Source organism: Hemicordylus capensis, chromosome 2 (assembly GCF_027244095.1).
Source record: "Hemicordylus capensis ecotype Gifberg chromosome 2, rHemCap1.1.pri, whole genome shotgun sequence".
NCBI lineage: Eukaryota > Metazoa > Chordata > Lepidosauria > Squamata > Cordylidae > Hemicordylus > Hemicordylus capensis.
The window spans coordinates 414,381,803-414,405,683 of NC_069658.1; the positions used below are offsets into that span (position 1 = coordinate 414,381,803).

Below are 23,881 nucleotides of genomic sequence, written 5' to 3' on the forward strand. Positions count from 1 at the left end.
ATCTAAATGACTCAGCCATTTGCTCTTAGTTCATGCAGGTGGATGGTGGTAAAGAGGGTCATATTTTCATCCTAAAGGCCACACACATACATATATCTTTCTCCTGGGTTCAGCACACACAGTCACAAATGTGGTTTACAATCCCCACCTCACAGAAACATCTCCTGAAAAAGTGTGAGGGAAATCCAATTTGACTATGTGTATATGTGTCCTCACCGTGGAATATATCTGTGGTTGATAGATGCTGCAGTAACAAACTTGCATAAATTGATTTGAGGAAGTGCCTTTAGAGAAAGCAAAAATAGCGTATATGACACCTATCAATATAAAGTTAGTCATGACTAATCTGTTCCACTTGCTGACATACGTGGGTGGTTCTGAACTGCCCCTCACTGTTGCAGTCTTCTAAGGAAGCGCCAGCGGTCTTGCACAAGAGTGCAAGTACTAGTGAGTCCGCATTTTAGAAGCTGCTTACATTGGAGCTAAGTAGCGCTCTCCTAGTGCAAGTAGACTGCCTTTAAGTATTTGCATTCTACCAGCCTCAGGAGCCCACAGCAGCCTGGGTGGCTCAGTACAGGCAAACCTCATTATCCGCAGATCCAATATCCACCGTTTGGAGATGGCTGGAAATGACCTTGCAGGTCTTTTACCATTTTGTAAAAGAGAGCCATTTTGTGGCTCATTTAGTTAAAAAATACCCTTTCTTTCTGTGAAAAATCACAGAATAATGGAAGAATTTTGACTTCTGGGGGGCATTGCTGGATAGCTGGAGGCCCACAGAGCATGGTAGGACACTTTACTTCGCTCCCCTCTCCTTTTTTGTCCATTTTTACCATGGTTTCCCAGCCTCCAGTAACCTAATCCTTCCCTCTCCATTGACCCAATGCTCCATTATCCGTGGTTTCATTACCCGTGGTAATATGCAGGAATACGTAATATGTAAATGAGCTAATGGTATCAATACTGGAGAAAACAGCTAATGCAGAAGCAACCGGCCTCAGACTGGTCACTGCCCTCAGGAATTAATACTCAGGGCTGTGTGTATCATTTTCTTCCATGAGCACACTGTATAAGCATGAAACTTAGTGTCAGGTTTGGAATTCTGCATCCTGGGAACCTCTGTTTTGATATTTATTTATTTTTTAATCCTGATGACTGTGAAAGTACATAGTCAATTCTTGATGAAATACAATCTCATGAGACAGGAGGCTGGTCAGGATTATCAAGGGTTGGGAAGGGATACCCACAGTGTCTTATCATTCTTCATGCCTATAAATTCTGCACAGTAAACAAATGATTAATTATGAAATACACACAAAGTAACATTTTATTCACTTACATACGAGATTACAAAATCCAGCTTTTGGGCATCAGCAACATGCCTCATAAGGCTGTGAGGATGTGTGCATTTTGTGTATGTGCAAAGTGTTATCTAAATTAATAACTTTCTCTGGGCTGTCCCATTCCGGCAGCACTGACGTCCTTAACCTGCAGTGCTTTGGTACATTTCTGCTCCCCACGAGTGCCCTGTACCTTGGTTGTTCTTATTCCCCAACAGTCTGCTAGGAGCTGAAAGAAGCCTGTTGAAAGGCTCTGGTGTCCAATGATGAACAGTAGTTCAAGTTGTCATATCATGTTATCAGATGGAAGTGCTGGGGTCCTTTTGCCATGGCTAGGCAAAGGCATGTGTGGAATACGACTGATATCTGTGGCATGCTGCACTGATAGGGCTGCAGGTGGGGGGGGTGTGGGTGTGTGGGAGGGTTTTTGTTTCACTGGGTGGCGGGGAAGAGAGAAAGCAGCTGCCTAGGAAGACTTGTCCTTTAGAGAGGTGGACAAGGGTGCATGTCTTAGGAAGAGGGGGAAGGCAGGGCAAAAGCAACAGGAAACATAGAAGACGTCTGTGTTTAAAAGTTTCAGCTGTAATTCCAATTAGATCAGTGGCACAGAATTGCACATGCTCTCTTGCTTTTCCCACCCGCCACCCCAATTTTTCCTTTGGGAAAAACTGATGCATGGTTTTTGCTAAGGCTCAGTGTCCGACCGACTGCCTTGTTTGGCCCTGGAAAGGAACTTTCTCCCAATCAGATCTGCTAGTGTCTGCAGGGTGTGTGTGTGTGTGTGTGCGCGCGCGCACACACACACACACACACTCACAGGGCTGCCAGTTTTGATTTTAAAAAATACTACTCCCACTAGCAGAAGCAGAACTTGAAGACCAGAGATGTGGCAGGCATGGCAAGGCAGGAGCTAGCAAATTATAGGTAGAACAAGAAAGAACTAGGAGTTTGTTAGCCGATCCAAATATGGACGGAATATGGTTTTATTACTTAGACCAATAAATCACCCGTGGTCTGGCAGCCTTACCTGTTCTTGTAGTGTGTGAGGCCTGGCTCATTTGCTTGGGACCAGGCAGGCATCTTTTCAGTGGTGCACCCATTCTCTGTTCTGGGTTGAGCTGTGCCCAGAAGCCTCACACTGCCTCTGCTCTGGACTGTTCCCCACAGGGCTAACACAATGTTGAACTCTAACTGAAGCAGAGATGAATATGAAGAGTGCAGATTTTGCAGGGCAAGTGCACATCAGTGCACATTAAAGATGACAGTACCAAGCTGCTTAGTTCAGACAAGGAATTATGCCAGGCTTTTTATCATGAGACAGAAAGAAATGGACAAAGCAACTTGAATGGGGCAGGCTAGTGCCCCATTCCAACTCATAGGCTCTTGTTGCACCCAGGACTAAATCTTCTCTGAGTATGGTAGAGTCGCCACATTTGGGCCCCCATCTTGCAAGGGTAGAAGATAAAACATTGATGGGTCATAATTTTGCTACAAAACGAAACCAGGTCAAGACGCTCTACAACTGCCTGACACAAATGCAGAAATTGGCACATGGGGCAGAAGTCAGCATCCTGAGCATCTCAAAACCAAACAAGACATTAGGGGCAACCAAGTGGTAGTTAACACATGCTTGCCTGTTGACCTGTACAGTGGAGATATGGGAGGGGGTCAACTTTCCATATCAAAAGCAGCACTCCGGGAAGGAGGGAGAAACCAGCTCTTCCCCGACCTTTGTATGGTGGAAAGAGGGGGCAAGTTTGGCATTATTGCCCTCTATAGCTTTTCTCCGTGATTAGCAGATGTAGGATAAGATGGTGTTATGAAACCCACCTTCTTCTGATCCTAGTCCAGGCCCCACATCCCTCCCACAGAAAGAAGCAGCTTCCGCCTTCTCTAATCTCAGTGGGACGGTGCTGCTCGGTGAACTGCCCGCCATTCCCACAGCCTTCGCCTGGGCTGCTTCACATGGCTGGTGGTGGGTGTTGAGCGAGGGGGCAGGCGTTTCGGAGCTGCAGGCTGCCCCAGGGTCCCGACCCAGAGCCCCCTCCAATTAAATGGCTGTCATGGCTACACAATGGGGAGCCTTTATGCCCTTGCATCGGAAAGGCGTTGGGCTGGCTTTCATTCCACAGCAGCAGCCCATTAGGGGCCTTTCTATAATGCTTGCTTGTCAGAGCAGCTACTAGCTCGAAACAAAAGAGCTACAGAGACAGAAAGCACCATGTCCCCAGATTAAAAAGTAAAGAAAGGAAGGAAGAGAAAGGAAGAGAAATCCATGTTCTCAGCAGGGAAGGCAGCTCCCTCCAACTTCCCCCACACATGATGGGAGAAGCTGCAGAGAGTGGGCAGTGGCATAAACCAACCAGATTTTCCAGGGCAAATTGCTATCTTAAGTCCCACACACAAATGAACCCATTTTGGAGAGCCTGATTTAAGCAAATCAACCCCATCAATGTCATCTCTTGAAACAGGCTGCGATGCCATTCCTATCACTTCCTACCCAGTTTCTTTGGGGTCCCACCGGGGTCATCATAGGAAGGTCCTGTGGCAGCCTGGCCCCCTCAGAGATCTTCTGGGCAGGGGCGTAGCTAGGGGAGGGGGGGCCCGTGCTCATCCTTCTCTCTGGCGCCCCCCCCCGAGTGAGGGAGATAATGAAGAAAATAGGGAGGGGCCCCGTGTTCTTTGAACCCTTTCGCTCAATTATAGCTACGCCCCTGCTTCTGGGCTACTTTCCTAACATTTCAGCTTTCATTCAAAAGCAAAAGGTTTCTTTCTGTCTCTTTTCTCTTACAGAGATCGAAGGATTCTGCTCAACTGCTCAGTAAGGAAACTTGCTTCTGCTTTCTAGTGACCTGTCAATTGAATGCAAAGGGACTGGGGATAACTAGGCCCTTCCTGTTAGTTTTTAATAAAATTAAATTCTATCCAACAATTTTAAACATATGGGATAATCTGTATTTAGGTTCTGGCTATTCTGCAATGATTTCCCCACCACCACCACCACCACCACACACACACACACACCCCTTTAGGTGCCTTCATTACAAAGTTTCTGGCTACTGGCCTGGATCCCACCTAGTAGGGAAGGCACGTGAATAACCTATACAAATACCCAGCACAGGCACTAAGCAAATGTTAGAGACTATTAGCAGCCAAGACTGGGTACATGCTACAATTCGGCGATCATATCATGGATGCCCAAAATTTAGTAATGGCCTCCGAATTCAGCATTCTGAGAATCTCTGCTTTCACTTTTAAAAACACACAAAAAACCACACACACACAAAAACCCTGTTTTTAAGAAGGATTCTGATCCCAAAGTCTGCAGGTTTAAAGATGTATAGGCAATGAAATCTCAGAAGACAGAAGGCCATTTGAGAAGGTTTTCAGTGGCCTGCATTCGTTGTCGCTCCCTATGACTAGCAGATGCAGAATAAATGATGTACAATATGCAAACATTTGCAGCTAGTTATGAAGAATTTTCAGGACACCGAATTTGGATTACCTTGGCAGAGAGTACAGACAACCTTGCTAGCTGTGTTAAGAGCACTCACATGTGTGCAAATAAGAAAACATAAAATAACGTTGTTTACACTTTAAAATGTTTTGTCTGTATCAGTATTATATAGAAAAATTTCTAATGACACCTGTAGCCCTATGAAACATTTCCTACATTCAGTGGGTCCCCTAGCAGTTTCTGGATAAATCCTCCCAATTCGCTAAGCCCATATCAGAAGCAATATAGATGCATTCTTTGGCCGAGTTGGTATTTGCCACGTGAAACCAAGTACTACACCATCAACATTCCTACACGCCCAGCAACACACATACACAATGCTTGCCGCTGGCTATGCAGCCGCTGCTGCTTCAGCTTGTTTCCATTTTTGGGTTTGCTGTCCAGGGTTTTATCTCCCTCCTTCTGGGAAATGTCCTTGTCATCTCTCTCCCCCACCCCACACCCAACGACCACCACCAACTTTATTGTAAACCCAAAAGGTGAGACAGAAAGTGACTCAGATAGTAAAATCTGTCAAGCTTGACTAAGCCCTAACTAAGAAATCATCAGAAAGGAAAAGTATTTGGAGGGAAGGAGGAAGCAGAAAAGTTAAATTCATCCACTTAGCAAAGGGGCTTCTTTCTTTGTTACCGCCAAGAAGCAAAAGGATCTGTCCGTGCATGAACTGTTCTAAAAGGTGTAGAACTTTTTCAATCCAGGCTGCCATTGAGAGAGGGTCGGTGGAGCAGCTGGGCTCCCCTTGTTTCAGACCACATGTGATAATTCCTCAGGAGTTATTATGAGGTATAAAAAGGAACCAGACAAATGTGCTGAAAATGTCTTTTTCCAATTCAGTTATAACGATATCCAAGAGCAGGCCTTTGAACCTGATTGTGGACCTCTGGCCTCCCACACTGAAATATCTTTGTACAACCACCACTGAAATGTGAAACAGCACCACTATCCACAACCAGCACTAAGAGTAAATAAAATCACTTTCTCATGCTGAGTGAACATGAAGTAGCCCTCACATTCCATTTCATAATGTTCCTCTAAAAACTGTGGCATTATCAACAGAATATCAAGCTGTTCAGACGCTTCTCTGAGCATTCCAGGCCCTCATGGCAGAACGTTTTCAAGCCACCCAAGTGTGGAAAGGTATAAAGGCCATGTTGAATGGAAAAATGGGCCAGTTTGGACAATATATCTAAGCCAGCCCCCAACTGCCACCCACTTAGAGAGATGGACAACTACATCCTGCTCCTCCTGCCAGGGCACCTTCTTCCCCCTTCTCTTGTGTGGGGGAGAGGTTCATCTGAACCACCCCCTTATACACAGTCCGAATACCCCATTAATGTGGTATTTAGATCATGTCTTAAAGAGTGGTTTGGACGATCTACCTGCACACACACTTCGGAGAAGGGGAAAGGCATGCCGGGAGGAGAAACAGGACATGCTTGTGCATGTCCCAATCACGTGTGGGTAGGGGCAGGCTCAGATATATAATTCAAACTAGCCCACTGCACCTTCAAAGGGAAGGGGTGGGGAAGGGAGCTTGAAGATTGTGTGGCAGCTGAGAGTGGCAGAAAGGGAGACAATCTCAGATCCGGGTGTTCCTAAATAATTTGCTCCCCACTGCTGCCCTTCTGTAAACACAGTGCAAAGTCTTAAACAGGTTTAAACCCAAGTTGTGCATTTCTAGTCTAGAAAGATGGCAAAAATCTAGCCCCCTCCAACTCACGTTCACCACACAACCATTTGTAAGTCTCCATTGCGCGTCTACACAACATGCTTGTGCAGGCTAAGTTCACAGCGCGAGAATAAGCAGATCTTAAAGTAATCCCAAAAGGAAGTTGGCTTCATCAGAAAGATGTATTTCTGTCCAACACAGTTCCCAGTTTACTAAATCCCAGCTACTTCCCATCCCAAAAGCTAAAGCTCAGGTTTCTATACGTCTTCAGCTGCCAAGGGTGTTCTCATTGCTGGCCTGTGGCCATTTCCAACTGCCACAGAACCTTGTCAGTTCCATCCACCCTTTCTGTTCCAGCTCCTTGTGCCAACTGGGGCCATGCCATCATGACATCAGAGGGAACTGAAGAAGACAATCACCACCCTTATCTACGTGGATAATACGTGTGCTACTGTTCCTGTGTGCACAGAATTGGTGGTGGTGGGAAGACCCAGGGTACTCGCCAGATATATGAAGGGTTTTCAGTGAGAAACATTTTCAGTCCTATGGTCAACAGGGTTTAGATCCACTGATTCTTACATTTTACTTGGTTGGACCTGCTAGAGGTTCTTAGTTCAAATCCTGCTTCAGTCATGCACTCACTAGGAGGCCTTCATGGCTTGCCCATTGCTCAGTCTCATCCTCCTCATACCATATGGGAATCATTCTGACCTACATTACAGGGTTGTTGTAAGGATGCCTGAAATAATGTACATGGAAAACTTCAGGTTCTTCCTGGAAGACAACAGGATGCCAAGGCAAATATTACTACTTCCATGCAGTGCTTTTTGCGTGTTCAGAGTTCTGCTTTTGACCCACAAAGTTCACAGGGACTTGGACCAGAATCCCTAGTGACACTTTCAGAAGTGGCTATAAGAAAGCCTTTCAGTCTCTAATGCCTCACTTCTGGACAGAGATAATGGAGCATAGAACATTTTTTAAACATGAAATATGCAGCGGTATGAGCAACAGCTCTTTTAGTAAACGCAGGGAACTCAAAACTAAATTTTAGAATAATGTGAAGAAAATATTCCAAGAGATCACCTCCTTCCCTATATCTCTCCAATAGACATATGTGGCAAGTTAGAACATCAAGGCTACATCATCAGGAAGTTTTTCACACCTGGCTTTTAGTTCGCATCTCTTCCAGAATGGGTGTGTGTGTTCAAATATAGGCCAAATTTATCCCGAAGTCCCTACAAGCTATCAAGAAGCACTTTACATACAATTCGGGTTTTTCATGGTGCATTAAGTGTAGCCCAATTTATATCTGGGGTTTAAAAAGCCACTGTTTGCATCATTTTGGGGGGCAACTTCGAACTCACAGTAGAACCTCTCAGAAAACCCACGGTAAAGCCTGTTGTCTAGGAAGCTCCAGGTGTTTGGCACCCACTGGTGAGACACTCTTCTGGAAGCACCCACTGCTTTCCATTTGGGCTGCCTCTTGATGAGATGTAGGGGAACGTTGTTATGTTCTGTTTTGTCAGAGTCTTGTATTAATTGATCGTGATCCGTGCCAAGACCCTGGGGTTGGGCAAGTTAGGCATTTATGTAAACATATAATAAAATGTAGAGAGTGTTAAAGCAGAATATTTGAGCAATTTGTAAAGACTTGCTATGGGCTTCCAGGGCAGATTTTGCAAATTGAATGTCCAGCCACACAGTCAAAGGGAAGGTGCCTGGATGTGCAGAAAAGCGACTATGTTGCAAACTTCGTATTTGCCACCACTATCCCAACTTCTTGATCACTGCAAAATACCCCAACCCATCACTGTATTAAGAGCATTGGCTCTTAGTCCTGGCTTAACTAGCTAAAGTACCCATGCGCCTTTCGACTCTTGCTGTATCTGAAAATTATATGGAGTCATCTTGGCCCTTTGATGCACAGTTCTAGAGGAATGGAGCTCGCCTTATTTATACAGCGATGGTAAAAGTGCAATTTCAAAGTTCCTGGCATAAGGGAGAGAACTAAGAAAAATCCCCTTTTAATGTCATAATTTCATGTCGAATTTGCACTTTTTCTAGCGGCCCTGCTCCTATGCCTTTTACTGAAGCCTGACACAACTTTAGCCAGTGACATTTTTCTTGCCATGAAGATAAGTGGTGGGGAAAGCTTCAGCTGCTACATTTTTGTGTGTGTCAGGCTACTGTTAAAGGCAGAGCTGCAGGATCACAAAATAAAAAGTAGGCTGGCACCCTCACTCTCATGGCATTTGCATTATCTCAAAACACTTTTGGAGTCACAACTGTGGCCAGTTCATTTAATTGGTTACTTTTGTATTGCATTTTTATCCGTCATTCGAGGAGCTTAGCACATCCTACTCATTTTATCCTCCCAGCCCTGTGAGGTGTGCCAGGCTGAGAAAGAATGACTGGCCCAAGGTAACTCAGTGCTGAGTGGGGATTTGAACCCAGACCTGGATGGACTAACACTCTAACCAGTACAAAAACTGGCTCCCTGCATCACTACATAATGACAAGACTAGGTAAGAAGGAACAATAGGACTGCCACCCAGAATTTCCTCCTCTAACGTCACATTTGCTGCTCAGTTAGGAGGTAAGGCAGCAATGGCTTTTCCTGCCCCTTTCCCCCACAGACTTTTGGTCCACCCCCTCCCCTGTCTGCAGCAGCAAGGAGAATTCCATGTGCACCACGTAGGAAGTAGTTCCTCAAATGTCAGTCGGGCTTTGATAAAACAATTTGGATGTAAAGAGCTTGTGGCATGGATGGGGTACTAACTCCCCCATAGGCCAGAGGAAGCAAGAGAAGCATAATGCCTGCCAAGAAATGTCAAGCAACCTTGGCAACAGATGTCAACAGTTACTGGGGGCTGGGCTTCATGTCACCCAGGCCGCAATTCTTTACAAGGCCCAACGTCCTCTGTGTGGTACTTTCAGGGGTTAAGAGGTGGAGATAAAACTGACTGGAGTCTCTTTCCCAGCCCTCCCATGGTCCTACTGCTGCCCCAGGGACTGTTTTCAACATACAGTATATGTGGCTGTCCCCACACATCCCACCAAGGCACCATTTGCTCCTTTGGAGAAAGTCTAGGACACAGACATAAGATCGCAACCTATAGATAGGTTCCGTCATGTGTGTTAAAGCAGTCATGAACTTAGTCCAGGATATTCCCAGAGAACGATACCACTGTTCTCTGGCAGAGCCTTATTTGCGCCTTTGCTGCTGTATCTGCTGTGCTCCAAATAAGTTTCCTGTCTCTTGGGAGGAGGCGTAAGAATGTAGAAGAAGGCAGACTCTGAAATGCATTTTTAAAGGGGACAATGTCAAAGTTGAAAAGCCTAAAATTAGCACAGGCAGCTGCACTGGAGGGCACAGGTGCCTCCGCATGGTGTCCATTCCCCACCCACTTCCTCCTCTCCCTCCCATCTTAGCCAGCAAAGAGGGAAGTCACAAGCATTCTGTTTCTCCGGGGCTCCCCTGCAGTCATGAGCCTTGTTAATTCCAGGTGAGTGAAAAAAATAAATATACAAGGAATTTATTCTCTTTTGATCTAACCAACACACCTTCCTTTGACAAAAGAATGTTGTCTGAGCACCCTGGCAAAGGGTAGTGGATCAAAATAATCATATAAGGAAGGCACCGGTGGCAATAATTCAATACAATTCAAAGCACACCCTATTCCACAGATATGCTGCCTGGCCTAACCTCTAAATCCCACGTTCCCTCACTGCTCTGAGAACTGCTCAGCAACACGATGGACCTTCCCTAACATCTGCCCCCAAACTCCCACTCTAATAATGGAGAGACATTATTTATCAAAGTGACTCAGTCATCTGGCTGGAAAGGAGCAATCCTGTCAGTCTGGCAGAAGAGGGTACAGCCCAGTTGTGGGTGGAGGAGGCAGCAGCAGCCATGTTGTTTTTCAACACCCCATGTTTGGAGACAATCCCCTGAGCAGATCACCCCTCCAATATCCTCCTCCTTGTTTTGCTGTTGGTTTGTGTTGCTTCATGACTGGGCTGGCAGCCTCCCTTCCTGTCCCTACACCTGGCTTTCGCTTGTAGCTATTTACTCAGCAAGCACTGCCTGTTACGAAAGGTCCTTCGGGAGTGAATCAGATGGGAGGGACAATCTTGCCCAGCCTTGGCCATGCAAATCTCTGACAACATGAGCTGTGCACTGATGGGGAGATTAGGGCACAGCCCATTGGCCTGATTTGAAGGTTGCACCACACGTTTGGCTGTAACCGGCCAAAAAACAGGAGAAGGTGCAGAGAAGGACAAGGGAGAGCAAAGGCTTCACAACAGAAGTCAATCCCAGAACTAGGTTGCAGGGGGGCCAAGGTTCAGCTGCCCCAAACCTATGAAGCCAGTCATCTGCATGACTGCCCAATGGAATATCCCACCCAAATGCAGCTAGCCCTAGTTTTCATTACTGAAACTCACTTTTAACAGAGTGGAATTTTCTGTAAAATTGGCTGCTGATGTAATCTGGATTCCATAGGTGATCTATGGGAGAATGAGGAGTGCATGGCCTTGCCTTTAAGAAGAGGGTCCAGCTCAGGGGCGTAACTACTATTAGGCAAGGGGAGGTGGCTGCCTGGGGGCCCCCACGCCTCGAGGGGTCCCCCAGAGGCACGTCACATGAGGCAAGTCACATGACTATACAGTGGTTCCTCGACTTACAAACTACTCGACATAAGTATTTTTCGAGTTACAAACGGCAGTTTTAGATCCGGTTTTAGATGCGGTTTCCTCAACTTACAAATTTTTAGATGGGGTTTCCTCGACTTACGAATTTTACATGCGGTTTCCTTGACTTGCCTGCCTGTTTACTGCCTGTTTATTCTTGAAAAGAAATGTTCCTGTGCAGTTTGCAAGCCTTACTGGGGGTCTGGGTCTTTTTTCTAGGCCCGGAACGCATTAATCCGTTCCCAATGCATTCCTATGGGAAACCGCTTTTCGACTTACGAATTTTTCGACTTACAAATGTGCATTCGGAACAGATTAATTTCGTAAGTAGAGGGACCACTGTATATTGTGAAGTAAGTGTGTGTGTGTGTGTGTGTGTGTGTGTGTGTATCAGCAAGGGGCCCATTTTAAAATTTTGTCTCTGGGCTCACTCCAGCCTTGTTACACCCCTGGCCCAGCTCAGTGAACTTTGCTGTGCCCTCTCCAACTTTATCATTCCAGTTGATCCTCACATAGGAACATAGGAAGCTGCCATATACTGAGTCAGACCATTGGTCTATCTAACTCAGTATTGTCTTCACAGACTGGCAGCGGCTTCTCCAAGGTTGCAGGCAGGAATCTCTCTCAGCCCTATCTTGGAGAAGCCAGGTAGGGAACTTGAAACCTTCTGTTCCTCACAACAGCCCTCTATTAGCCCTCTAAGCATGCAAGGGGCTTAAGATCCCTGTGTGTGCTTATTATAATCCAATCATTGTGCCCTAGCATAATCTGTGCCACTGCATCTGGGTTGCATCTCTAGGTCTCTCTGCAAGCTTGGAGAAGCTGCTGCCAGTCTGTGAAGACAATACTGAGCTAGATAGACCAATGGTCTGACTCAGTATATGGCAGCTTCCTATGCATCTCTAGGTCCACTCACTGCAGCAAAAATGTTTTATTTATTATAATATCTCATTAAATCTTGAGGTGCTTTACAACCAGGTTTTGTGTAAGACTCAAGCCCTCTTCAGACGTGGGCACAACCTTGATTGATCGAGGTTGCAGCTCATGGGATCGCTGGTGAACACACTTACGGCATCTCTCCCTTCAGACAAACAGCACCGTAAGCATGTTTGTCAGGCAGGAAGGAGTGACTGGAAGTGGGGCAACAGGACTTCCACACTGCATTTGCCCTCATAAGCGTGAGCAGTGCTCATAATGTCTGAAAAGGGCTTCAGACTCATTGCATACTGGTTAAAATGGAACTGAAATGAAATGTCCAGTCTTTTCAAATTTCAGTGCTCTAAAAGATAAATAAAAAATCCACAAGGGCATAAACATATTTTTGAAGTATAGCTTTAAAATGTGAAATGTAATCTTGATGAGTTATAAGGAAAGAATGTTTAGGTGTCAACTTGCCTAATTCAGTAATTCTACATTTTTAATATCCCTCAAATCCAACACCATCCGTTACTGTGGTAAGTGCATTAGGGAAATATAAATTTAGGGAGCTTTAACCTTTAAATTAATAGGTTTGCTTTTGATTCCCCTTCCCCACAAAATCCATTTTCACTGTATCTATTGTATTAATTCTCCTGGGTGTGCCCTGGAATGTGCGTCCCAGAGCCCAGCTGATTGGCTGGGCAGCAGACGTGCCTGATTGGCTGAGGCGCACCCAGGAGGATTGGTTGCTGTGGCGGCCCAGCCGTGGAGGCCAGAGGTGGTGGGCCCGGCCCAGCCATGGAGGTAAGGCCCAGGAGGGGGGAAAGAAAGTTTGGGGGCAGAAATGGCGGTGGGGTGGCTGGGCCCGGAAGCAGAGACTGGGGCAGAAGTGGGGGGGGGAGGTAACTGCCAGCCCCAAAGAGCGCACAGATGCTCTCTGTGGGTCGGCTAGTTCCAAATAAAGCACTCTACTTTAGGTATTGCAAGAATATAGAATGGGATTCACCTGTCCTCAAATCAAATCTTTATTACGGTCATTGACCAGTATGCACAGAGTTTAAAACAAACAAAAACCTACAATATATACAGCAGCCCAAGAAATTTAAGAGTTTTCCAAAATATTTTCCCTTTAGGGAAGAACTATAATTGCATGGTGTGATCTAGAGACTAAAATGCAAAATTTAACTACGTTATAAGAAATATTGTTATCTTTATCCACTAACAGAAACAGAGTATAAAGTTCGACAGGACGACCTGGAAAATCCTTTATCATGGGCAAATTAGTTTATGGTGCAAGTTCTACAGGTTGGTTACCACCCAGAAGAAAATAAGACAGCAGTTCACATGACCATTAACTGGGTAGGAGACGGGTCCTATCCTGTTATGGGAGCTGTGGTAGGAAGCAAAAATTGTCCCCTTTGCAAAACAGGGACTGCCCTGGTTTGCATTTGAATGGGAGATTACATGTGTGAGTATTGTAAGACTGGAGTCGCTCTGGGAAGAGCACCTGCATCCTTGCATGCAGAGGGTTCCAAGTTCCCTCCCTGGCATCTCCAAGATAGAGCTGAGAGAGACACCTGCCTGCAACTTTGGAGAAGCCACTGCCAGTCTGTGTAGACAATACTGAGCTAGATGGACCAAGGGTCTGACTCTGTGTATGGCAGTTTCCTATGTTCCTATGGCACACTCCCGTTTTGCACTCAAGTGCTTGTAAAAAGCAAGGTCAGAGGCAGGGAGCTTGATCATCCATCAAGCCCCAGCTGGGTAAGATAATTTTTCTGACCACCTCATTCAGAAGCTGGAGACAGAATCTGGGTAGGGTGCACTGCTGCTCACCCAAACAATCAAGCTCCCCACTCCAGCCTTGCTTTTTACAAGCACACAAGCACAAAACAGGTGCGCGCCCACCTCCCAAAACTGGATAGGACTCATCTCCTACCCAGTTTGTGGTGGTGTGAACTGCCCTAAGATAAACTACAGCTAAGTCAGGTGTTAAACTTTCAATTTAAGCCAGAATTCCTCCAGGTTGGAGCTGCTGAAGACGCTCATCTCAGGTTTAGGAATCTGAGTAGTCTCACTCAGTGGTCAGGGACTCCGTACTTGAGTTGTCTACTTTTTATTGTCATAGTTGTCTGCTAGAATTTTCATGGCTCAACTAACTTTACGTGTATAATGCAAGAGGGTGTGCTCAACAAGTATAACTAATCTGTGCCAAGTGATCCTTCCCAAATCTGCACTCTTGATTAAGAACATAGAGTTGTGTCCTAAGAAAACTAGTCATGACTAATTCAAATAAATTAGACAAGTGAATTGTAAGTAACTTAAATCCCATTAATTTCAATTGGGCCAACCCATAAGAAGTACCTTGCCGGACTGGATTAAGGTGCAGCATTCTTTGCAAGAAACTCAGCAATCTAGGTAGTCCACCAGTAATTGTCAGTGGTTCACAATCCTTCATCTGCCCATGCAGGACCACTTTTCCTTGCATTTATAAGATGACTGAAAAGGAGTGCTTTTGAGCATGCTTAAAAGTGCCTTTCCTCTCCACTGAGAAACCACGGCTACCTTCATCACATCTAGTATTGCAAATTGGTTCTGGAGAAATATTCAGTATTTCTCAGTGACCACAAGTTAAAATGCACCTGCCATAAGGCCCCTGTATCCATAATCCAATTCAAACAAAAACAAACACTTGGGTTCTGAATTCATTCGGCTCCTCAACTGGCACTTCTTATATTCCAGATTAAACATTGAGCAAGAGGTTTAAGACGTTTGGTCTTTTAAACTTATCACACAAGAAGGGAAGTTCCATCAACAAAGGATTCTTTAATTTCAGAATGGGAAGCAGAGTCCAAACCAATGGCTGGAAACTGGACAAATTCCAGTCAGAAATAAATAGGTCAAAGAAATAAGTTCCATTGATAGGCCACAGCCTCTTTTTATCGTAGCCGTGTCAACCCCTCAGATGCTCAGCCCCCAACAATACAGGCTTTCCTTCTTCCAGCCATAGACAGACAGACAGACAGACAGACAGACAGACAGACACACCTTACACCGAGAACATGCGTGGCACCAGACATCCACATGCATGCATACCTACACACTCATAGAAATTCTCCTTCACACATCCTTTAGACAAATTCCCAAGTGTTTGCAGCGCAAATCCAACCTAAGATTCAAATAATAAAAACCAAGGTGGTCTGGTAGGTAGAATGCTGGGTTACAATATGGGAATTTGAGTCTCAAATCCCTGTTTTGCTGAGAAATTCACTGCACACAAGTTTAGTATCTCTTCGTCTAACTTACTTCATAGGATTATTGTGAGGATAAAATGAAACACCACTTAATGAGGTCATTCACACAGTCAAAAACTGTGTTCTACCCAGGTTTGGGAGCTGTGTGTGCTCCCAATTTTTGGTTGTGTGGAAGCAAGGTAGGAGGAAAAGCTACCCAGGTTTTTCTCCTACCTTGCTTCCACACAATGAGCCAGGTCTCATGATCAGTGAGACCTGGTTCTTGAGAGTGCGCGGGGAGAGCGGGCTAAGCCTGCTCTCCCTGCACACGAGCAGGGAGGGAGCCCTGGGTGGCTGGATTGGCCACCCACACAATTGCTGGCTCCGTAACGGAGCCACAGGGGGCTGGGGAGCTCAGGGGCCATGTGGCCCCCAGAAGCTCCAGTATGCCCTGAGCAAGCGTGCAGGGCATACTGGGGAGACCCCCAGAGCCTGGAGCCGGCTTTTTGCCTCCCCTCCGGGGGTCTACTCATAAGTAGCCATGGTGCGGACCGCGCCGTGGCTACTCACGATCAGGAAGCCCGGGTTTGCGGAGAACTCGCTCTGCAAACCCGGGCTTTGGGGAGGGCTACAAAAGCGGGCTAGCCGCTTGTAAGCCACCGGGCTTGCCTGCGAGCCCAGTGGTTTACACAATCAGCCAAAGTCGGGCTAGGCTCTCCTAGCCCGATTTTTGCTGATCGTGAGAATAGCCCCAATCACTTCTACCCAGGTTTTCCTACTTTCTTGCTTCCCCACAATTGAAAATTGGGAGCACACACAGCTCCCAAACTGGGGTAAAACACAGTTTTTGATTGTGTGAATGACCTCAATATCTGTAGCTGTGTCAAACCTTTGTCATATTTGTAGCTCACAACTGAAGAAAGAGTGAGCTGCAGATACTGTATGACAAAAAGATGTAGAAGCTCTTCTCATGATCAGTGAGAAGAGCTTCTGGCGGGTCTGCAGGGAGAGAGGGCTTAGCCCACTCTCCCCACAGATGAGCAGACTCCAAGCCCTGGGTGGCCGTAGGCCGCAGATGAGCCCTCCAAGCACCCACACGACTGCCAGTTCCGTCCCGGAGCCAGTGGGGGCTGCGGGGATCGGGGGCTGCGTGGCCCCCGGAAGTCCCAGGAGACCCCGTGCAAGTGCGCAGGGCATCCTGGGGAGACCCCTAGGCCCGAGAGGCTTGTTTCAGCCTCCCTGTGGGGGTTGCTTTGTGTGTTGCCATGGCGCAGAGCCACGCTGCAGCAGTACATGGCCAGGAAACCTGGGTTAGTGGAGCACTCGCTCCACTAACCTGGGTCAAGGGGAGGCCTTCTTTGGAGCGCTAGCCTCCAGAGAACCACTGGGCTCACCCGCAAGCCAGGTGGTTCTCACAATGGGAGAAAAACGGGCTGGGCTCCTTTAGCCCGGTTTTCTCCAATAGTGATAATAGCCTCGGAGTGTGGCTCTTTGGGTGGTGTTGTTGTTTTTGCCTTGCCTTCCCCTATGACAGGTGGCTTGACTCACTTGCTCATGTCAGTTGGAGCTGCATGTTCTGCAGGCACTTAAACATGTCTCATTTGTTCTGGCTTTGTGTGTGAAATCCTGCGGTCTAGATTCCACTGCAGGTTAATATGCAGGAATCCAGTTTGTGACTACTGCTGCATTGGGCAGGGTAGGTCTGGACCAATAATTTACTGGTCCCTCCCAACCATACAATCCATACAATTATTTCCTCTTGTAGCAGAGGAAATCTATGTAGTTTAAAAAAACCCCAAAATAGCAGAGAACAGGCCAGAAATGGGGAAGCCTATTCTATAATCTCAGAAGTTATCGTGCCCATACAAGTCCCCTTCTGGAAGGGAGCAGCTCTGTATGAAATGAAGAGAGCACATGTGATCGGAGTGGTGCGCGTATGTGTGCAGTGATGTTGACATGACAAAGGAGAGATGATGAGTGGATATTTTGGGGTGTTGGAGAGATGGCAGGACTGAGGTTGGATGGACAAGATGGATTTCCTCTTATTGCTGTGGGCCCTCAAATCAAGACAGGATGCCCTTGTAGAAGGTACATTTAACCCAATATCTTACAATGGGTTTGTCCCTCTGTCAGCAGGAATTACTGGATCAAGGCTAGACTAGGCGATTGCACTAGCTACTCTACGGTCTTAAGCAATTAAGGCCTAATTCCATATTTGGAATTTGGAACTGGATCCCTTTGGTGCTTAATCTCTACAAAATAAAAAGATGCTGGATCTCAAGCCTATCTGATATACCTTCCTACGGTGGCAGATGTGGGAGGGCTGGCTGTGTTTATTCAATATGGGGGTGGGAAGAGAGAAGCACTCTGTACATTCTCAAATGTTCTATTCTTTATCATTTCATCACATGTAGCCAGGCTAAGTCTTTGCGATTCCTGGTTCAAATAAAATCCTGGATTACTCCAGCATCCCATGGCAGCACACAGATATCAGAATAATACAGGTAGGGTGGATTTTACAGATTCAGGGCTGGGGGGAAAAAAATCAGGAGTACTTTCTTTGTCTTTTACTGTGGGCTTCCCATAGGCCTGTGTGCTTCCTAGAGGCATCTGGTGGGCCACTGTGTGAAACAAGATGCTGGTCTAGATATGCCTTGGGCCTGATCCAGCAGGGCTTTTGTTATGTTCTTATGCACTTGGAAAGAGCCATTGAAAACGTGGGGAGTTGCATTCAGATATATGCATTCTCCCAGGGAAGAAATCACATGAGTGGAAAATATGCTACTACTTGGTTTCAGGCCAGCTTCTATGTGGGACCCAAGAAGGGGGTGATTTCTTCCCAGTCTCAGCAATGCATAGGCAGGTGTGTGTTATTTAATCGGATGGACACTGTTTGTTTTTATTTCCATTGACAATGGCTACAGCATACAAGGCGAAAGCAATTAGCAGAGGTCAAGAATGTTGACACAAAACTGGTTTCAAGCAACCGGGAAAACCTGGTCTCTATTATAACCCAGGGAGGAGGGCAAGAGGGCTTATTAGCAAGTGCTCTGTATGAAAACATCAACAAGGATCACAACCGTGCCAGCTGCCACACACCATTAAAAAGACAAAACAACAACAGCTCATTAACCCAGGGAGGGCAGGGGGAATTATTGTTCCCTCCAGGAAGGGGAAACTAAGTCACAGAAAAGACAAAAGGGTTTCCCCAAATTTCTGATTAGTTGGAAAGGGGTCTCAGAGGTGCTTCCTGGACAGTTTTGTGGTGTCTTTTTGGTTAACCACTGCCTTCCCCCAAAAGGTAGCATTTCTGAAGGCTACACATTTGCCATAGCTGTCCACTGCTGGCAGCATAATAAGCAAAGGAGCTACATTATCCTGTATCTCTAAAGTCACAAGGACATATTGCAGGATGGCCCATAGACAGGGAAACTGACCTCACAATCACACCTACTTATGGCTCCCACAGCTTAATTGCTCACTGGCACACAGCTGATCTACAACTGGCCTGCAGTACAGTGCAAAGTATAACAGGGCATGCCAGCCACACAACACAAATGCAACAAAAAAAATTTAAAAAATTTAAAAAAGCACTTTCCTGTCCTGCCAATACAAGGATATCAGCCCTGAGAGACAAGCATCACAGTTGCTGCAAGGATAGGTAGTAGAAAAGGGGTTTTTGGCTGGACTCAGGTGCTCAGTGGCCCGTGGACACGGAATGCTCCTACCCAAGCCCTTCCTTCCCTGCCAGCATCTTGCAGAAACCATCCCAGAGAACAGAAAAGGTGAAATGATGAGCAAATTTATGTTTATCTATTATTTTTAATATCCAAGTCAAGATATTAATTTTTTAAAATATCCATACAGCAAACATTAATTATAAAAATATACCACAAATCATACTCCAACGCAAGCAAAGTAACTTATGTGATGGATAGCAATGATTGGTCTATTGTTTTTCAAGCCACTTAAACCTTCCTCTCAGAGGCGCTCTTCCCCTTAGATTTCCCCTTAGACTTCCGGGCAGAGGTCCACGACCTCCACACTCTCTGAGGACCCCCAAATCCTCTTTAGTCTGTCCTGGGTGGTGTGGTCACCATGCCAAACTGCTGGCCCACACTGCACCGGATGGCCGAGCAGGACCTCTGCTTTAGAGACAGAGTGGGAAGTGGGGAAAGAAATATGTGGGATGGGGAGATGTTAAGTTGCGTGTTGAAATGTTTCTGCAAGGCCATCCATCCATCCATATTTCTCTAAGGCGTACCCGTCACTAATCCCATGCGTGGCAGCTCTTGTGAGAGTTCTCGAGTGAGCTGCCAGCAGGGGGAAAGGGAAGTGGCAGTGCCAGCAGACAGGCTTGCAGGCAAGGAGGGAAACAAAATGGTGGCCGGGGTAAGGGAAGAAAACGACGGCGGTGGCGGGCAGGGAAAGAAAACAGCGGCAGGCAGGTGGGGAGAAATAAAGATGCAGATGCTCTGTGCCTGGCCCAGCTAGTATTTGCATAAATATTCTTATTTTATATTTTTACATTCTTGTGAGTTCAGTTGCTGTTTGTGACCTCAAGAACCCACGTGTTAACAAAACACTGTTTGTGTCTTGGGGTGTGTGTGTGTGTGTGTGTGTGTGTGTGTGTGTGTGTGTGTGTAGGGATGATAATTAACTTGCACTGGTGGGGAGTGGGGCCTCCAAAGGCCTTTAGGTCCAGGCTCCAAAATTACCTAGGTGCACCCTCTTTTGCTACTATATCACATAGGAAGCTGCCTTATACTGAGGCAGACCACTGGTCCATCTAGCTGTAGTGGTTAGAGTGCTGGACTAGGACCAGGGAGACCTGAGTTCAAAATCCCCATTCAGCCATGAGACTTGCTGGGTGACTCTGGGCCAGTCACTTCTCTCTCACCCTAACCTACTTCACAGGGTTGTTGTGAAAGAGAAAAGTAAGTATGTAGTACACCACTCTGGGCTCCTTGGAGGAAGAGCAGGATATAAAATGTAAATAAATAAATAAATACACAGATTGGCAGCGGCTTCTCCAAGGTTGCAGGCAGGAATCTCTCTCAGCCCTATCTTGGAGATGCCAGGGAGGGAACTTGGAACCTTCAACTCTTCCCAGAGTGGCCCCATCCCCTAGGGGAAATATCCTAGAACACTCACACATACTCTCCCATTCAAATGCAAACCAGGGCAGACCCTGCTCAGCAAAGGGGACAATTCATGCTTGCTCCCACCAGACCAGCTCTCCTTTCTGCATGATTCAAGCCAAGTTTGGGGGGTCCCTTCTCACCTTCGTTCTGTGGCACCATGACAGATGGATATTGAGGAGGTGCTTTCCTATCTGTATATATGTATTTGTTTATTTCGGCCCAAGGCCAGCATAAGTGCTTTCTTATCTGCTTAAAATACTTTCTTGCAAGAGAAACACCATTTATCAATTGACAACAAAGCCTTGACAGAGATTACTCTTTTCTATTTCTAGTTTCTCCCCCCTCCGTATCCCTACCCCATCACTTGTCTTGGGATGACCACCATCCCTATAGTCTACTCCTGCATACTCGGGTGGTGCCCTTAAAGATTCCCCAGCATGCAGTAGGGAAACTATTTCCAGATAACATTAAGAAGTTTCAGAGGGGTGGCCATGTTAGTCTGTTGTTCCAAAAACAGCCAAGATCCTTGTGGCACCTTAAAAAGATGGACACATTTATTGTAGAATAAGCTCTTGTGGACTGATATACTGAGCTTTATTCCACAGAAGCTTAAGCTACAATAAATGTGTTTGTTGACTCTTGGGTGTCACAAGACTCTTTGTTGTTTCTGATGAAGAACATCAGTGATGCAAAGTGATGCAAAGGGACTTTGTTCACGAAAATATCAGCAAAACAAAAATATTAAGTTTATAACTTGGACTCAGACAATTGGAAGAAAATATTAGTGACTAATTCACTTGTTTTGCCTCTGTGTCTAGAGTGTAAGAAAGGAGAATACCTATGATACTTATTGTGTTTATTTACAACAGGTGACCAAGGGGACAATGTGCCATGCAAAAACAACAACAACTCTGCAAGTACCCTAGAGGGCGAATGAGGTTAGCCTTTTGAACAGCATCTGTTTAAGGTACAGGACATCCCCCCAAGTCTGTTGGCTTAAGGTGCCACAAAACAAGATAGGGTGGCTGTGAACTTCGCCCTTCATAAATCAAGTCATTCTCTCCCTTTGCTGTGTTTAAGATTCACACTTGGAATCCGTCCTGCCCAAAGGGTATAGAGAATCCGACAGGAATGAAGGGGGACTAACCATGGGCATTCCCCTTTCTTCCCCACTAGTGCCATTCAGCTGTGGAAGCAGAAACAGCTCTGGATTTCCCTCATACATACACAGGAAGAATTTCACTAGAGGAGAAACCTCTTCTCCATACATTAATGTATGAGGAGCAATTGAGCCCTTCTCCCTGGGCACTGGATGAAAAGACCCCACAAAACAGAAAGTCAGACTCTACTCATATCCCTAGAGAGCGTCTTAATGTATCAAAAAAGCAAGCTGAACACCATGGCACTCTTACCCCTGGACTTCACGGCCAGAGCCTCCACACCCCCTGGGAACCCCCAAATCTTCTTTAGGTGGTGTGGCTGCTGCTGGCCTGTACTGTGCCCAGGGTGATTATGACCTGTGCTGGGTGCTTTAGAGACAAAGGGGGGAGGGGGGAAAGAAATATGTGGGATGGGTATATGTTGAGTTGCTCGTTGAAATATCTGCTACGGCATATTTGCATAAATATACTCCATGTGTTAAAAATACTGTGTTTGTCACTGTGTGTGTGGGGGGGGGGTGATGCTTAACCTGCAGTGGGAGGGGGGCCTCCAGCAGGCCTCCAAAGACCTTTAGGTCTAGGCTCCAAAATTATCTAAGTGCACCTCTGGCTGAACATTTCCAATAGTGGGTAATCTGAAAAGATGATGGCAATAATTTATGAATCCAGAATGTATGTGAGCATGATATGCTCCAGATCACTTAGGGCACATGTGTTGCCCCGTTTGGACACTTCAGTGATGCTTTTCTACCCACAATCACATTTAGTTTACGAAGTAAGACAGCATGTTGAAATTATTATTATTATTAGGCTGCTGTTCTTTTGATGTGGGTGGGGCAAGGAGTCTAATCTGTATTCGTGACTGGAATGTCAGATATATAAGCTCACACTTGTTGTATGCTCTTAATTAGTCTGGAGTAGCTGCCACCCCCTAATTTAGTCATAGTCACTACAATGGATCAGAATCCCCATGCAGCCATAAATCTAAATTGAAAAAAGTGGGACAAGCCCAACCCTTTGCCACTTTTAACACTAGTAATAGGAAGGGTTATTAAAGGGCATCAAGAAGAAACTGATCAACATGAAATGTTCTTGAGTCTGTGCCCTGGACAGGAAAACATAGTTATTCTGACTCAAATAATCCAAATTGGTGGGGTGGGGGACGAGTGTGATCTGGTGTATATACCCTCATTTCCAAGTATGGGTGTATGGTAAGTAAGAAAACCAGTGGTATAATAGTCAGAAAATCATCAATCAATTGAAACTGATACTCAGAGATATAATAATCAGCAAATTAAACTGTGGTTTTTGCACAACATAGAGATTCCATAACTTATGGAAACTAATTAAGAGCTGCAAGGCAGACAGAAATTCAACAGAGAAAGCTTAACCTTATGGACCACAAGGAGAAGCTTTCTCTGTTGAATTTCTGTCTGCTTTGAAGCTGTGAAAGACAGTGTCTGTGTGACTGAAAAAGGTGTTAACACTAGAAGACCTTGTGCCAGTGTGTGCGTGTGAACGTGAGTGAAAGAGGTGGTGTACACAACAACAAGTGCATTGTCCATCATGACAACTTGTGGCAGGGAGCTGTGTCTACTCCTGGCTTGTATATCCTCACAAAATACATGAAATACACGTTTCTTGAGTGCACAGATTTCATACTTGGGGGACACATCAAATGTTTTATGTATACCCCTTTAAAACGTCATTGTGGAGGGGCCCTCAGGCAAGGAAAAGACATTGTGGCTCTAAATAACACTCTAGGAAAGGAGTGTGTGAAGTGGTAACTGGTCTTACACAGCACTTAATTTCTCAAAGGACAGATGAAAGATTTCAGGCTTCGCTGAACTACACCCTTTGACCTCTACATCCTGTAAATCCCACATCCCAGGTCCATCCATGAAGGTGAGTTACGGCTATTCAGTGGAGCACGAATTGCACTCTGCATATGTTCAGAGACACATTTATCATCACCACTTCGCATGTGCCAGGGCTGGCACTGAAAACAAGCCCTAGAGACGAATATAGAGGTTCTGAGGGTGAAGCCTAGCTCAGATTAAATTCCGAATAGTTTCGGCCAGTACCCTAAAATACCAGAAATATTCCTTCCAGAGTTGACTCCCAGACCCAACCCTCTTGAGGCACAGAATCGTCCAGCAACGACGCTGGCGAGGCAGCATGTTACAGATTCCTCCATAAAGTTTGTCT

At 45.9% G+C, this 23,881-nt stretch overlaps 1 protein-coding gene and 1 long non-coding RNA gene across 7 annotated transcripts in view; one reads left to right on the forward strand and one right to left on the reverse strand.

Moving 5' to 3' along the window:
* Positions 1-23,881, reverse strand: part of ERBB3 (erb-b2 receptor tyrosine kinase 3) — a 111,834-nt gene that overhangs the window by 87,063 nt on the left and 890 nt on the right. The window lies entirely within an intron of this gene.
* The window catches only part of LOC128345327 (uncharacterized), a 39,654-nt gene continuing 28,628 nt past the window's right edge, over positions 12,856-23,881 (forward strand). For 2 of the 6 annotated variants that reach the window (XR_008316380.1, XR_008316382.1), the window contains exons 1-4: positions 12,856-12,940; positions 17,784-17,873; positions 21,383-21,480; positions 23,497-23,578. This is a non-coding gene — a long non-coding RNA (uncharacterized LOC128345327). Of the gene's footprint in view, positions 12,941-17,783; positions 17,874-21,382; positions 21,481-21,689; positions 22,195-23,491; positions 23,579-23,881 lie in introns of those variants that run through there. The other 4 variants (XR_008316377.1, XR_008316378.1, XR_008316381.1 and 1 more) reach the window with 3 other exon arrangements.